At 43.1% G+C, this 14,603-nt stretch overlaps 1 protein-coding gene across 3 annotated transcripts in view; it reads left to right on the top strand.

Annotated features, from left to right (window-relative positions):
- The window catches only part of PALLD (palladin, cytoskeletal associated protein), a 406,101-nt gene that overhangs the window by 323,554 nt on the left and 67,944 nt on the right, over positions 1 to 14,603 (top strand). The window lies entirely within an intron of this gene.

Below are 14,603 nucleotides of genomic sequence, written 5' to 3'. Positions count from 1 at the left end.
GCGCTGATGGCGCTAGAAGGGTCAGGGAGGGGAATGCATCAAGCATTACTCTCAGGATCCTGCCAGCTGGGCAGTTAGGGCTGCCATTCACAGAGGTCGGGACAGGAGGCGGAGGAGTCCTGAAGGCAAGGCAAGTTGGGCTTTGCACACACCAAGTGGAGGTGTCCAGGAGGCAATTAGAAATCTGAGCCGCATATTCTGGAAGGAGATCAGAGTGAGAGGCAGGGATTTGGGAATTGTCAACACCAGTGGTAAAGCTTTGGGAGAAGATGACTCTGCCCCCCGAAGAAAGCAGTAAGTGACAACAGGTGATGCTCAGGGTCTGACAGAGGCATAAAGACCCTCTAATTTGATTACGTTTTGCCAAACCTGCCCAGTGACGATATTGAAGCAAAGCATAGCCCCGTAAAACCACAAGTGAACGAATTCAGAACTGGAGTTGGAAAAAGTTGTGGTTTTCCTTGGTAGAGCCTCATTTTTTTTTTAATGTGTCTTCATAACTATAAATGGCTGTATTTATAGGAAAGGTGACATGTGGTTTTTTTAAAAAAGATCTATTTTAGGCACTTATTAAGAGACAAAATGCATCCAAATGTACTCACATGTCACACCATTGTGTTATGTAACCGAGTGTTTGAGCACATACTGTCCACACCAGCAACTATAAATCTGTCCAGGCAAGTGACTGCAAGATACCCAGGGACAGTAGATAAGGAGTTGGCCCTCGCCTTCCCCAGTCTTTTATTTGCATGAGAGAGTGGTACATCAGACGTTGCAAATCTCTCTCAAAGGCAGAAACATCATGTAGGGATAGGACGGCCGTGGTCCAAGCCCAAGCATTCCTTGGCCCAGCTTCAGACACAGCCAGCAGGAGCTGTCCGTTTGCAAACATACGGAACGATTCCGTTTAATATCGGTTTGTCTTCTGCGTTCCCAGAACTGTCCCGCGGAGTGATAGATGCCCAGGGAAGCCACCCGATGTGCGAGGCTGCCAGATTATTCCCCGTGGAGGTCAACTTCCTTGCTTCAGGGTACACATAAATGATAGAATCTGAAAAGTTACTTGGAATTGTTTTCTATTTAGAGACTTAGAAAAGTCTAAATCTAGGCCCGTCACAAGCATGTCAAGGTTGAGACTTGTGAAACCCAATGCTATTGATGAAAGCCAAGTCTTACTCATTTAAAAATACCAGGACTTTTGCTGCATCCTAGGCGGGGAGGTGGGTAGGGCAGGTGTCCTTACCTCTGATACACAGATTTTTAAAACCTAGTGAAGAGTGGCTGTGACTTTCCAAAGGCATAGATATCGTAGGACTAGGGTCTCCTGGCTCCAACTGTGCTGTGTGTGTTTTTAAAAAAGAGCTTTTTTAATTAATATTTTTTACTGGTTTCAGAGAAGAAGGGAGAGGGGGAGAGAGAGAAACATCAATGAGAATCATTGACCAGCTGCCTCCTGCACGCCCCAACCTGGGGATCGAGCCTACAACCTGGGCATGTGCCCTGACCAGGACTGGAACTGTGACCTCCTGGTTCGTAGGTTGATGCTCAACCACTGAGCCACACTGGCCGGGCACTGTGTTTTTCTCTTCAGCCCACATGGCATCATCTGAGATGCAGGGCGATATTACCGCTTGAAAATGTGCACCAAGGGCACTTGCAGAATTTCCCGAAAGCCTTAGCACAGATGGCGGATCTGGCAGTCAGGTGGAGAAGTTCAGGATGACAAGCTCACTGATAACAAGTTTTAGGAGGGAAGTTTTTAAAGGTGTTTAAAATCCCGAAGACCAGGTTACTTGAGAAAGTGATCCCCGTGGAAGAATCTGGTTGGGTTACCCAGGGAACCACACAGAGGCACTCTCTGCCACGTGGGCACCTGCCCTGGGCTGGCAGCTGAGCGGCGGTCGCTGTGTGGCCGGGACTCCGGCTGCCTTGTGTCTGGTCCTTCTGTGTGTGTGTATCTATCACGTCGGTAGCTCCCAGGCAGGCCCAACAGGACTTCCACAGTCTGCTTGGAGCTTGGTCTTGCTGTGTGTCTATTTTCCTTCTAACACTGTCATTCTGATTGTCTGCTTTAGCCAGATAGAAATCTGAAAATGAAAGAGAAGGATAATCAAATTGGACTCTTAAATGTTTGCTCAATGTTATTGTGGCTTTTATAGTTGTTTCACTTTACTATAGTGCTCTTACATCTCTAATTAGGGTGTATTTCAAAATTGCATTGATAGTCCATGTTCTCATAGCATATGTAGTAAAACAATTATTGGTTTAAATAAACAAATTAATTATGTAGATTTCACAGTGTAATCCAGCCACATTATTAATATTCAGTCATGTGAATAATTAGCAAAGGATATGATGAAGACTGGATATCTTAAAACAAACTGAATCGTGGGCATGGTTCTTATACATAAGGCTTTGGGATTTTCTTCTGACTTTGAGATCATCAGTCCATCCTTCATCGCTGTGCTTTAGGTCTGGTTTCAAATATATTATCCATTGGGCAACTTCCATTTTTAAAAATTATATTTTATTGGCAAGAGTCATTCAACGAAAAGTATGAATCCGGAAAAGACTGACGGCATCCTAGCTCTTAGCAGTCAGATTAAAGGTTAAAGTATTTTGAAACCACAGGATCTGACTGAACCTATGGGGTCATCTTCTGGCAAGGTGAACGTACACCTGGTGTTTTTCTTGGCAACCCAGAAACCTGCATGTTGGTGTAGCTGTCTTGAGTTAAAGGTGTTGTTAGCTTGAGTTTAGAGACGCATCAGTGACTGTCAGGCGTGCTTTCTGCCGCCGTTCATTTTCTGAACCAGCTGAAGAAATGGCTCTCCCCTCACTGTCTGTCTTCTCGATGGGCTCCCACAGACAGCTGTCTCTCCCCAGACAACCCGCATTGCCCCTGGGTCTCTGATGGCTTCTCAGAAAGTAAAGAGGCTAGATGACATGTGCTTTAAGCTCCTCAGCTTTAATATCCCAGGGAAATAAAAGGCATCCCCATCGAATTCCATCTACTTCCTTCCTCTTCATCTTCTTTCCACGCTCTCGTGGAATGTTTGGTTGAAAGTCTTAACAAGGTGAAGATCTTATGGGATATGAGTCCCTAGTCTTGGAGAAGTAGAAAGATGTATCTCGGACATTTAGTCTGAGTAAGTGCCGCATTCTAGTTCAAAGTATAAGTCTGTGCATAGTCGGTAAAACTATATGAGAAATAAAGCTTCACAACAGTCCCAAGTGCTTGTTACCCCCCAGAATGATGATAGGGGTGGTTACACAAATGTGTGCTTGCGTATGTATCAGGGTATACATAGACCAGGGAAATATACAGTAACCTGGCCCAGGTAACCCGGCTCTAGCTTCTGAGCATGTCCCATGGCTTTGCCAGACAGGACTTCCCAATGCAGTAAGGTTTACCATTAGTGGGAATGCCACGTCCATAAAAGACTTCCCTGCAAACCTTTTAGAATTCTTTATGCTAATTTATGTTTCAGAAAACAATACCTTTTGGACGTACTCTAATTTGGGAAACATGGGCTAATTCACGAATTTGGTGTAACAGGAAAAAGCTCAACTTGCAAAAATCACAGGTTCCACCTGGCCAAGAGTGTATCTTCTCTGTGTAGCTCAAGTTAGAGAAAAGTTTACATAGTTTGAAAAGAACACTTTCCGTTTACATTTGATTGTCAGTGATCTCAGTTCTTAGACCTCGGGATAAACACATGTAATATAGTATTTATGTGCTGTAAGAGTTCTGTTGACATGCCCAGCCTGCGTGGCTCAGTGGTTGAGCGTCGACCTATGAACCCAGGAGGTCACAGTTTGATTCTGGTCAGGGCACATGCCTGGGTTGCAGGCTCAATCCCCAGTAGAGGGTGTGCAGGAGGCAGCCAATCAATGATTCTCTCTCATCATTGATGTTCCTATCTTTCTCTCCCTCTCCCTCCCTCTCTGAAATCAGTTTAAAAAAATGTTTTTAAAGAGTTCTGTTGACAAAATGTGATGGTCATAGTTATAGCCCATTATTCCAGGTAAAGTCTTCCCTTCGTGCAGGTTCTGAAGTGTACGTTAGTAAATGCTTTTGCTATGTTAATTGCCAAGGAGGCTCATCACATGCATCCGAGGCTTTCCATATTAGGCTTCTGGACTCACAGGAGGTATTTCAGAAAAATGGAGACTAATTGAATGCCGAGGCTTCTGTGGGGCAACCAGAGCAAAGAATGCAGTCAAATGATGTCATCCCAGGGTGGCAAGCCCATACCCGAAAAACTGGCAGCAGCTCACCCATTCCGGGCCACCTGGGACATTTCCTGGGCCGGACGCAATGTTACGGAAATTGAACTTACCTGCCAGATTTACCACACCTTGCCCAAATATGGGTGCCTCTCATGTTGCCTCAAGAATAATTACAGCTTTACTTTTTCTTTTTTCTTTTCTTTTTTTTTTTTTTACAACTTCTGTGAAAGTGGAGAAGGAATCAGGAATGCTTGGCTTTTAGCAGACTAGAGAAGGGCAATGTAGGTGGTACTGCCCCTGCCCATTAGAATGGGGTTTATATGTGTGTATTTGCTGTGAATTATTATCCATGAGGAAAGTATTGTACCTGATTGTGCAAATCAACAAAGAGCTCTGTTTTTGTTTCATTTTGTTTTAGGCCACAGCAAACGATGACTAGATCACCTTTAAAAATTAACCATCACCATGGTTGACTGTGTCTGGAAATAAAGGTGGCTCTTGATTTGACCTTTCTGTATCCCCAAGTCCAAATGGATTGCATTATTCGTTTATCGTTAATTTTCAGTGTTTTTATATACAGTCTACGTTAATTCTTCCAACAATCCCATGAGATCATTGTTTATCCTTTAAAAAATTATATGCAGATCTGTGTTCCAGAAGGAAAAAATGAACCTTGAGAAGTTCAAGCATTTCTGAGAGAGGTCAGGCAGCACGGAGCTCACGCCGAGCTTTTCTGAGTTCCAGTCACCCCTCAACGCCATACGCCCTCAGTGTACGAGGCTTTGTGATTTCTGTGGTATTCTGTAAGCCATGGAAAGCTAATTTTATCTAAGATTTATTAGAATATATGAGGTGAAAAAAAAGTTGTGCAACAGGAAATTGAACTATAATATCCCACAGCACATCTTCCCTGCCAACTTCCTCATAAATAGAGGATGAATTCCAAATATTAAAAAGTTACTGTCGGAATATGACATACTTGAAAATCTTTCCATATGCTTTAAACAGCTAGCAAACAAATCCAGTCTCATGCATTTACTCCACAAATGCCTTTGCAATGTATTCTATGCTCAGTGTTTCCTGGAGTGAATACGAGGTTGGCCAGGCCCTCATATGGCCTGGGGCTGGGGGAGGGAGGGAGCCCCACAGCAGGATGGATTGATTGGGCCTGCAGTTGAAGTAGACACAAAGTCCTCAGAAGATGGGGTGACCAGCTCTGCTTGGGGGTAGGGAGGGGGTAGCTTCAGGAGACAGCAAAGGCCTGGCAGTGGATAAGTGTGATAAAAGTTGAAGCTGGGTTGGGGAGGGCAGTTCAGCTACATGTCCAAAGGCCCAGAGCCTGTGTGTCTAGCGGATGTGGGCAGCTTACGTGACTGGCGAGGACTGCATGGAGGGAGGTGAGGAGGGCGTTACCAGACTGTGAAAGGCCTTGCTTGTCACACCCTAAGAGTCATGGAAAACATGCAAATGGCTTTTTCTATGAAGGGATGCATTCATAAATTGATCAGAATATTTCGTACCTGCCCATATAAGAAATCTTTTGATTTCCCTATTTTAACATCAATCTCTGTGTGATTGATATGCCTGTGCCTTATCCATAGGTTCAATCTCTGTTGTGAAAAATCTTTCTAGATGCTTTGAAAAGGCATCTTAGGGCCTGTTTATCACTTCTTATTAACATCTTTGCTCTTTTCCATAACATCATCTGATTTTGATTACCCACTAGACAGGTTGCTGTGAGTTTAAAAGACTCCAAACTCATAAAATTTCTTTTAAAATTAAGATTTATTCATACAAAGAACTCAAATAGTCAAAGACTGAGAAAGTGTTGGTGGGAAGGAGAGCCACAGTTTTAAATATTAATGCAATGTGTGCTCCCAGAAGACTTGAGAGTAGCCTGTATTAAACAGTCCTGCTGATCTTTATGTCATTGATTTGTTTAACAAGCCCCCTTCTTTAATTGTTAGTGAAAAACTATCTGAGGCATCACAAATTTCAAATTAATGTGGTCTGAATGACTGAGGCTTGCTTTCACTTCCAATACTTTAAGGGCAAATAGTTGTTTCAGAATCATTGTTTTTGCTCCTCTTTCTTGTTTCTCTTAGTGATCACCTAAGAGAAGATACTAAATTCTCTTCTCTAACATGAATTCAACTACTATTGCTGTAACTTCAGCTCTTAAAACACACCATGAACCAGGTGTATCATAACTGATTGGTGAAAAAGTCTCTAGTTAGATAATGCATCCTGACAGATCTGGCGGTCTTGAAACATAAGTTCTACTTTCTTCCTCCTTGTCAACAAAATTCACTATCCTATCATGTATGAGTAATGGTATCTTGTACATTTGTTCAATTTACATCCACCTCACACTTTCCTGGGAAATATATTGGAAGTCCTCTGTAGGTCCACCCCACACACTCAGAGCGAAGGTTCAAGTTTGTGTGTCATTCATGTTCATGTTTGCTTTTTTAACTTGGTAACTGAGAGCTAAACTTGTCTGTTTGATATGTGTAATTTAAGCAGCTATGGGTACCTGGTGATTATCATACACTTAAGGCTTTAGAGAACGTTTAAGACATCAGTGTCAACACCAGTAACATCTGATCAACAAAGAGTTTCCTTTGCAAGATGATAAAGAGGTGGGATTATTTTGCTATTGTCTTATATGAATTTTAAACACCAATTATGTGAGGGAGAGTAAGTATGGTGCATAAGAGGTCACCAGGGAACCCTCCATGTGGAATTTTGCAGCTTGCTGCCTAAGGTTTAAGAACCTATATGCCATGGTAGTGAAGTTAACAAAAGGAAGATAGATTACAGTAACTAAGGTGACTGATTATCATTCAAACTCAAATAAATGAAAGTTTAACCAGAGTAAGATAATTGCAACTTTATGCCCAATAATTATAGAGCATTCTGGAAAGCAGTGGTTCTAAAAAAAAACATGTCCTCACACCAGTAGTATTCACATCACTTGGGATAGTGTTAGAAATTAAAATTCTTGGGCCCCATCCCAGACCTACTGAATCAGAAACTCTGAGGGGGGACTCAGCAATCTGTGCTCTTTCAAACTCCCCACATAATTCTGAGGTTCAGTAAAGGTTGAGAACCTCTGCTGCCAATGAATTTGTTGTCCTTTACGTAAGTGAGATTGGAAAGTATTGGTACAGTGCTCTGGCCAGGTAGCTCATTTGGTTGGAGCATCCTCCCGATTTGCCAAGGTTGTGGGTTTGTTTCCCAATCAGGGCACATATGAGAATCAATGCATGAATTTTCTCTCTCTCTCAAATCAATAAATAATTTTTTAAAAAATTTAAGTAATGATATACCAATTCCAGGACATTCATTTCTTACCCACTTCTAGAAATAAGCAGTACAGTTGACTCTTGAACAATGTGGGAGTTAGGGGTGCTGATCCCCTGCACAGTCAAAAATCCATATATAACTTTTTATTCCCCAAAAATTTAATTACTAGTAGCCTACTGTTGACTGGAAGCCTTGCTAGTGTCAGAAACCAATAACATAAACAGCTGATTAACACATATTTTGCATGTTATATGTATAATGTACTGTATTCTTACAATAAAAGTAAGCTAGAGAAATATCATTAATAGAAAGGAAAATACATTTACTGGGTTTATTAAAATCTGCATATAAGTGGACCCGCACACTTCAAACCCATGTTGTTCAAGGGTCAACTATAGTGTCATTTATGACTAGCAATATTACCAAGAAAAGTGTTTATTTGACAACTGAGACCAAAACAAAACATAGTTTTGACACTGGTTAATGAAGAAAAAGCTTGAAATTACTGGACTAGCCAAAAGGGGACCGGATGTGAGAGGTGCCTCCCTCTTCCATTCTGGTTTTAAATGCTTCTTAATTGAATTAAACTGAAAGTTCAGTTGGAAAAACATTGGAAATGGTTTGTCTGTTCTTCCCTCCTTTTTCAGATAGGCATGACTTCTTTTTGAGGAAAGTTTGGCTCACATACCCTTTGACCAAATAATTTCTAGAGAACTCAAAACAAGTATGCAAGTTGTACAAAGGATCTTCATCACTATACCATTTGTACTAATGAGTACTTAAAGAGATCATGTCTGTCATTAATAAAGAATGGTAGATCTGTACTATGGAATACTATGAGGCCATCAAAAAGCAGGGAGTAGGGGTGTACTGACATGGGAGGATATCCATGATGTATGTTGGAAGCTTTTAAAAAAATCACAGAGAGGAAATGCATATGTTTGACTGAATTTTTGTGAATCAGAACCCAAACTATAAACATATGTGTGTTACATGTATTTATATTTGCACGGCAAAGGTTCTAGTAAAATAGCTCTAAAGTGTGGATTATATGAGGGTGGGTGGTTATGGGGAAGAATTTTCACTTTTTATTATGTTAGAATTTTAACTTCCTTTTTTAAAATTTATCTTTATTGTTGAAAGTATTAACAGATGATGTCCCCTTTGTTGTTTTTTCCCCATTGACCCTTTCCACCCCACACCCACCCCTCCCAGGCCTTCACCACACTATTGTCTGTGTCCATGAGTTATGCATATATGCATATAAATTCCCACCCTCCTCTCCACCCCGGCCTTCCCTCTGAGATTCATCTGTCTGCTTATACTTCAATTTCCCACAATGGATACTTAGTCCTTTAGAAAAAAGATTAGGAAGAAACAGTCCTGGGAATATTACGAGACAGCTAAGAGCAGTAGAGCTAATCGCGATGCTCTGATCTCCTATTTCCCAATCCGTGTTATTGGGATTCTTTTCGTTTCCCGTCACTGTTACTCAGAATTTAACCTGATGTACTCGTTTTACCTGTGAGGAAACGGAGCCCAGAGGGGCTAATTGACTAGAGAGCGGCCCCCTCAGATTGTGACCGAGAAAACGAAGGAGATTAGTACTCTTCATTATGTTGCGCCCCCTCCCCTGGCAAGGTGAAAGTGGGTAAAGCTGAAAGGAGCCTCATGCTTTCCATCCAGGGTCACTCATGCAAATATGAGCCTGCCATTTGTTTTGTCTTAGTGTGCTTATCCGTGATGGGTTCTAAGACTAATAATTAAAGTGTAAATTAGAGGTTGAATGTGCTAACCTTGGTCTGGGACTGGACACCAAAGCTATTGCACAAGACCCATTCTCCACCACCTTTCACTCCCCACGAGTAGGCCATACAATCTGGGCACAGTTCGACTTGGAAGTATTTTCTCTTGCTCTTTTTTTTTCCCCCCTCTTTTTCTTAAAAGAAGGCTTCTCACACTATCACTCACTGACCATAAAGTAATTTGAAGAAAATGTAAATACACTCAGTATATGAAAGGAGATAATACTAAAAGCAAAAAGGATAGTTGTCAAACGAGATCTAAAAACTGGTAGAATGCAAGCCTGCAGGGTAGACTATACTTCCATTTTGCACCACAAATAGTTGAAAGGAAGGGTTTAGAGTCACTCACACCGAGTAAGTATTCTGAATCGTAGTCTTTTGCCAAATGAAGGGAAGATTCAAGTATGTGAATATATGTATGTCATTTCTGGACTTGATCAATGCCAGAAGCTACATGGAGCTCTGATAGCAGGAAAGAAAGAAATAATTTCAAGACATTCACTCTTCACACTGGTTCATAGTGTGATTACTTCCGAATTCATTGCAGACACAAGTGAGCTCTCCCCCAAAATGCAACAGAATAAAGAGTACTAATCACCCTCAGGAGAGGGGAGGGTTGTGCTTTTACACCTTCCTGCAGGGTGTACAGAATATACTGATTCAGTCCTCAGCATGGGAGCCACTCACATCCAGACTTAAACGAGTCCTCCTAGTGTGTTGCAACATTCTTGAACCCATTTGCATTCCAACTGGGTACAGCAGTTGACTTTTGTCTTTATCTCTCCTTGGAAACTGATAGCATCTGAGGAGGAGATAAGCTGCCCCTGGAGAACTGAGCTGTAATGCGTCCCAGACCTCCACATGCCCATTGTGCAAGCCCTGCTTTTGAAGGCTCCGGGGTCATGTGAAGTGCCTGGGATGTTTTGCTGTTGTTTACTTTTCGAGAAGCCAGATCAGATTTTCTTCACTGTATAAACTCCAGAGGGGGAGGCGGTGTACATTTTTAAGGTGATCTCTCGAAGGCTCTGGCAGCCTTTCCTCGTGGAGGGAAAGGAGAAAAGGAGGAGACTGTATATTTTGGCACCTGGCGATTTTTGTGGTAACAGGGAATTCATTGACAAACCTGCAGAGAACTGGATGGCTGCTTTCAAAAGTCTGAATTGAATTCTCTACCAGATTCTGAGACCTCAGAAAGGATTTCAGCACAAACCACACTGCATGTTCATAGTTTATCAATCTTGAAGGGAAAGTGAAAAGAGACTATAATTTCTCAAAAACCAGGGTTGACATTATCCTTTCACGTTCGTGACCTCATTTCGTAGGTATTATTTGCCCGTTTTTAAAGAAGAAAACACTGATGCTTGGAGAGATTCTGTAACTGTCGGTGTGGAGATTCAGACCACAGGTGGCTGACTTATCACACTGTACACAGTGAGATAAGAATGTCACCCAGCCCCACCTCCCCTCCCTCTGCTCACCCCCACCCCGACCAGTATATTTATTCTCTTTTATAATGTACACATATGAATGAATTAGCTAAATTTCGGTGTCATAAAATACAACGAATAAACTCCTAGCCAGTTGTTCAATGTATTTGTTTAATTGTAAAATGCAATCAGCTCCCTTCATCCTCCCTCATACCTGAAAAATACGAAGACATGAAGGGTCTGACTAGAAAAAAAACATTTTGTCTGAGTGTAGAGCCAGAAAACTTAATTTGCCTCGTTCCTGAAATGTAAGTGATCTGCCAGAACCTGAGTGGGGGGAGGCCGATTATGAGGCCGGCAACCTGCATCTCTCTGGCCTCTGTCTGAAGCCCGCCTCCCGGAGGGAACGCATGCTCTCCTGCAGCCCCCATTCCACCGAGAATTCAAAATAGAAGAGGAAAACATGTCCCTGACTGCAAAGGCGTTTGTTTTTCAATGGTGTGTGTAGGCGGACACTATTAAACTCCCCCATAAAGTCCTCTAAGAGATGACAATTCTTCACATTCCAACCCTGCTTGTCAGGCCTGGAAAATCCTCTCAATCTGTTGGGAGAGTCGATGTCCTTTTGCCACTTATGTAATTTCTAATGATACAATTTCTAATTCTGTCATTGGTAACGTGTTCTCCTGGGGCGAGCTCAGAGGTAGCCAAGTGTGGGACAAAAAAAACTAACTAACTCCGTCTTAGCATGAATGTCCTCAGATACTATCGCAGTACCTTGTATGTTTTGTGTGAAGGCAAGAAAACTTTGCTGAGCCCAGCTGGCGTGGCTCAGTGGTTGAGCGTCAACCTATGAACCTGGAAGTCAAGGTTCGATTCCCGGTCAGAGCACATGCCCAGGTTGTGGGCTCAATCCCCAGCAGGAGGTGTACAGGAAGCACCTGATCAATGATTCTCTCTCATCATCGATGTTTCTCTCTCTCTCCCTCTCCCTTCCTTTCTGAAAGCAATAAAAATATTTTTTTTAATTAAAAAATATATTCTTTAAAAAGAAAAAGAAAAATTTGCCGAATGAATGAATCTGGCCAGAGCGTCACTGAGGACAAGGCCAATGGGGCCATGTCTGCCAGGCAGCAGATGCACCGATTCCTACAGTCTCTTGTCTTTGTCTCAGTTATTAGCCCCTCCCTCTCTTCCCTTCCTCCCTGGGTGTCCCCAGCCTGCCAATCACACCCCCATTCATGCTCTACTTTGGAGACTGCTGACCTCTCTGCACCTCCAGAACGTGTCTTCCCCTCAGACTCCCACACATTAGAAGTGACCTACATACATAAGACAAAAGAAAGAGGCAGGAGAAAACATTATTTGGCAAGTTAGCAGGACAGTCAGCCAATCTCTTGTGAAATTTTTGAGTTCATTTCAAACCTTTTTGTATTGAAAGGCATACATGCTAGCACTCTAGTGAGTAATTTATCAAAAACCATTAATGATAGAAGTTAAAAAAAAAACAAACACAGAACCCTAGCTATGACTCTTTACCCGCATTGGGTGAGCACATGGGTGGCGTTCATGGAAACCCTAAATAGGCGATTCTGGCAACATGCTCATGTTAGACCTGCCCACCACACTCCTGCCTCCTGCGAATGTGTTAGGGCTCTGACAGTGGAGGCAACACCTTGCCGTTAAGGGCATTGAAGGGGGAGTCCAGGAAATTCTGGTGACACGTATGCCAGCTTGGTCACCAGAGCTGAGCTCTTGCTGACCGTGGAGTTGATTTGGAAACCAACTGCCCTCCTGAGTGAGTCTGACATAGAGAAGCTACCCGGCAAGGCTGGAGAAATGAGGGGCCAACAACTGCCTGCTCCCCGCCCCCCGTGCCATCTGACTAGGAATGCCAATGCTCGTTACATCAGAATGCAGTGCTGCACGGTGTAAAGCTAAACACATTACATTGTGTAGTAAGGAAATATGGCCCGTACCCAGCCACGTGAATCCCATTGCTTCAATGCAGTTGAACACTCTTCCTCTTGTTTTAGGCCACATACCCCTTGCTGGCTTTCTGGGGCTTCGTGAAGGCGAGCGCCGTGTCCTGTTCTGTTCAGTACTAGATTCCTAGCGCCAGGCTTAGTGGGATGAAGGCAGAATAAATAAATGAATGAATGAATGAATGAATGAATGAATGAACGAACGAACGAACGAACGAACGAACGGACCATCTCCCAAAGTCAGTAGTAGGTACAATAGTTTATATTTGCCCTTTACGCTTGAATTTTGGCCCTAGCTGGTTTGGCTCAGTGGATAGAGCATCGACCCCTGGATTGAAGGGTCTTGAGTTCGATTCCAGGTCAAGGCCATGTACCTTGGTTGCAGGCTCGATCGCTGGCCCTGGTCAGTGAGTGTGGGTAACAACCAATTTATGTATCTCTCTCACATTGATGTTTTCTCTCTCTGTCTCTCCCCCTCCCTTCCCCTCTCTCTAAAAGTTAGAGGGGAAACCGAAACCGGTTTGGCTCAGTGGATAAAGCGTCGGCCTGCGGACTCAAGGGTCCCAGGTTCGATTCCGGTCAAGGGCATGTACCTTGGTTGCGGGCACATCCCCAGTAGGGGGTGTGCAGGAGGCAGCTGATCCATGTTTCTCTCTCATTGATGTTTCTAACTCTCTATCCCTCTCTCTTCCTCTCTGTAAAAAATCAATAAAATACATTTAAAAAAAATAAAATAAAATAAAAATAAAAAAATAAAAGTTAGAGGGGAAAATACCATTGGGTGAGGATTAACAAAAAAGTAAGCTTGAATCTTGTTATTTTGCAAGGGCATTAAATTTTTCCTTGAGCCATGATAATTAGATAAATTGTTTGGTGGACTGTTACTATTTCTCCTAATACCCTGTAATGTTTTCTGGTTGTAGGTGATCAAGAAATCTACACACTGTACTTACAATATTTATGTCTGTCTCATGAGTAGATAGTAAGTGGATAGTAAGCCTTGGAGCAGAAATAGCCCCTTTTCTCCCTTAATTATTGTTGGTAATATTAATTGTTCATTCAGTGTTAAACTTTGCAAAAAAAATGTTGTTTACTTTTGGTGATCAATAAAACCGATTTTCATAAATCTAGTCTTTTGGGGAGAAACAGAATAGACCACGTTGCTATGTGAAGGGCGAGGAGTCCCCACCGGCCAGTGGCAGGAAAACGAGAGGTGAGTCAGCAGCATCTAAGAGAACATAACTATATGAGCATTTCACGTTGTAACTTTTTATTTTGTGCAGCATAATTGCTAGCTTTTCCCAAGTGTATGCAGAGATTTTTTTTTTTTTTTCAGTAGAAACTTTGGCTTTAAAAGTGTGGTCCAGGTTATTTTACGCTACGGCTGAGGTGAGAGCCACCGGGAGAGGTCCCCTCAGAACCCAGGCCTTTCCTCCGCCAGCCAGTGTCCATGTCTTTCTGTTGTCACGCTGCCTCCTGCTTCTCGTTCTGCCGGAGCTGGCAGGGCCACCGAGGGTCCGGTTAGGTGAAGTCTCAGAGGCTGGATAAAGACTTGTAGAGAGTGCCCTTAGGGCAGATGCCTGAGCAAAATGTGCCCAGGCCTCTGAGGACAGGAAACGGAAGGGCCTCATCCAGTTCGGAGGCATGAAGGAGGGGCCTTTCCCCAGGAAGTGATGCTCGAACTGACGTCTGAGGGATGAATGGGGAGCGGGGACAGGTGTAAGCCAGGAGGCCTTAGTCACACATGAAAGAGGAGGGCTGGCACCCAGAGAATGCAGGTGCGGGGTGCAGTGAGGCGGCGAGAGGAGGCTCCGGCCAGTTGACCCGGCCCTGTGGGCCAGGGG

This window comes from Eptesicus fuscus, chromosome 6 (genome assembly GCF_027574615.1).
Source record: "Eptesicus fuscus isolate TK198812 chromosome 6, DD_ASM_mEF_20220401, whole genome shotgun sequence".
NCBI classification, from domain to species: Eukaryota; Metazoa; Chordata; class Mammalia; order Chiroptera; family Vespertilionidae; genus Eptesicus; species Eptesicus fuscus.
This window is presented reverse-complemented; position numbering and strand designations above follow the sequence as displayed.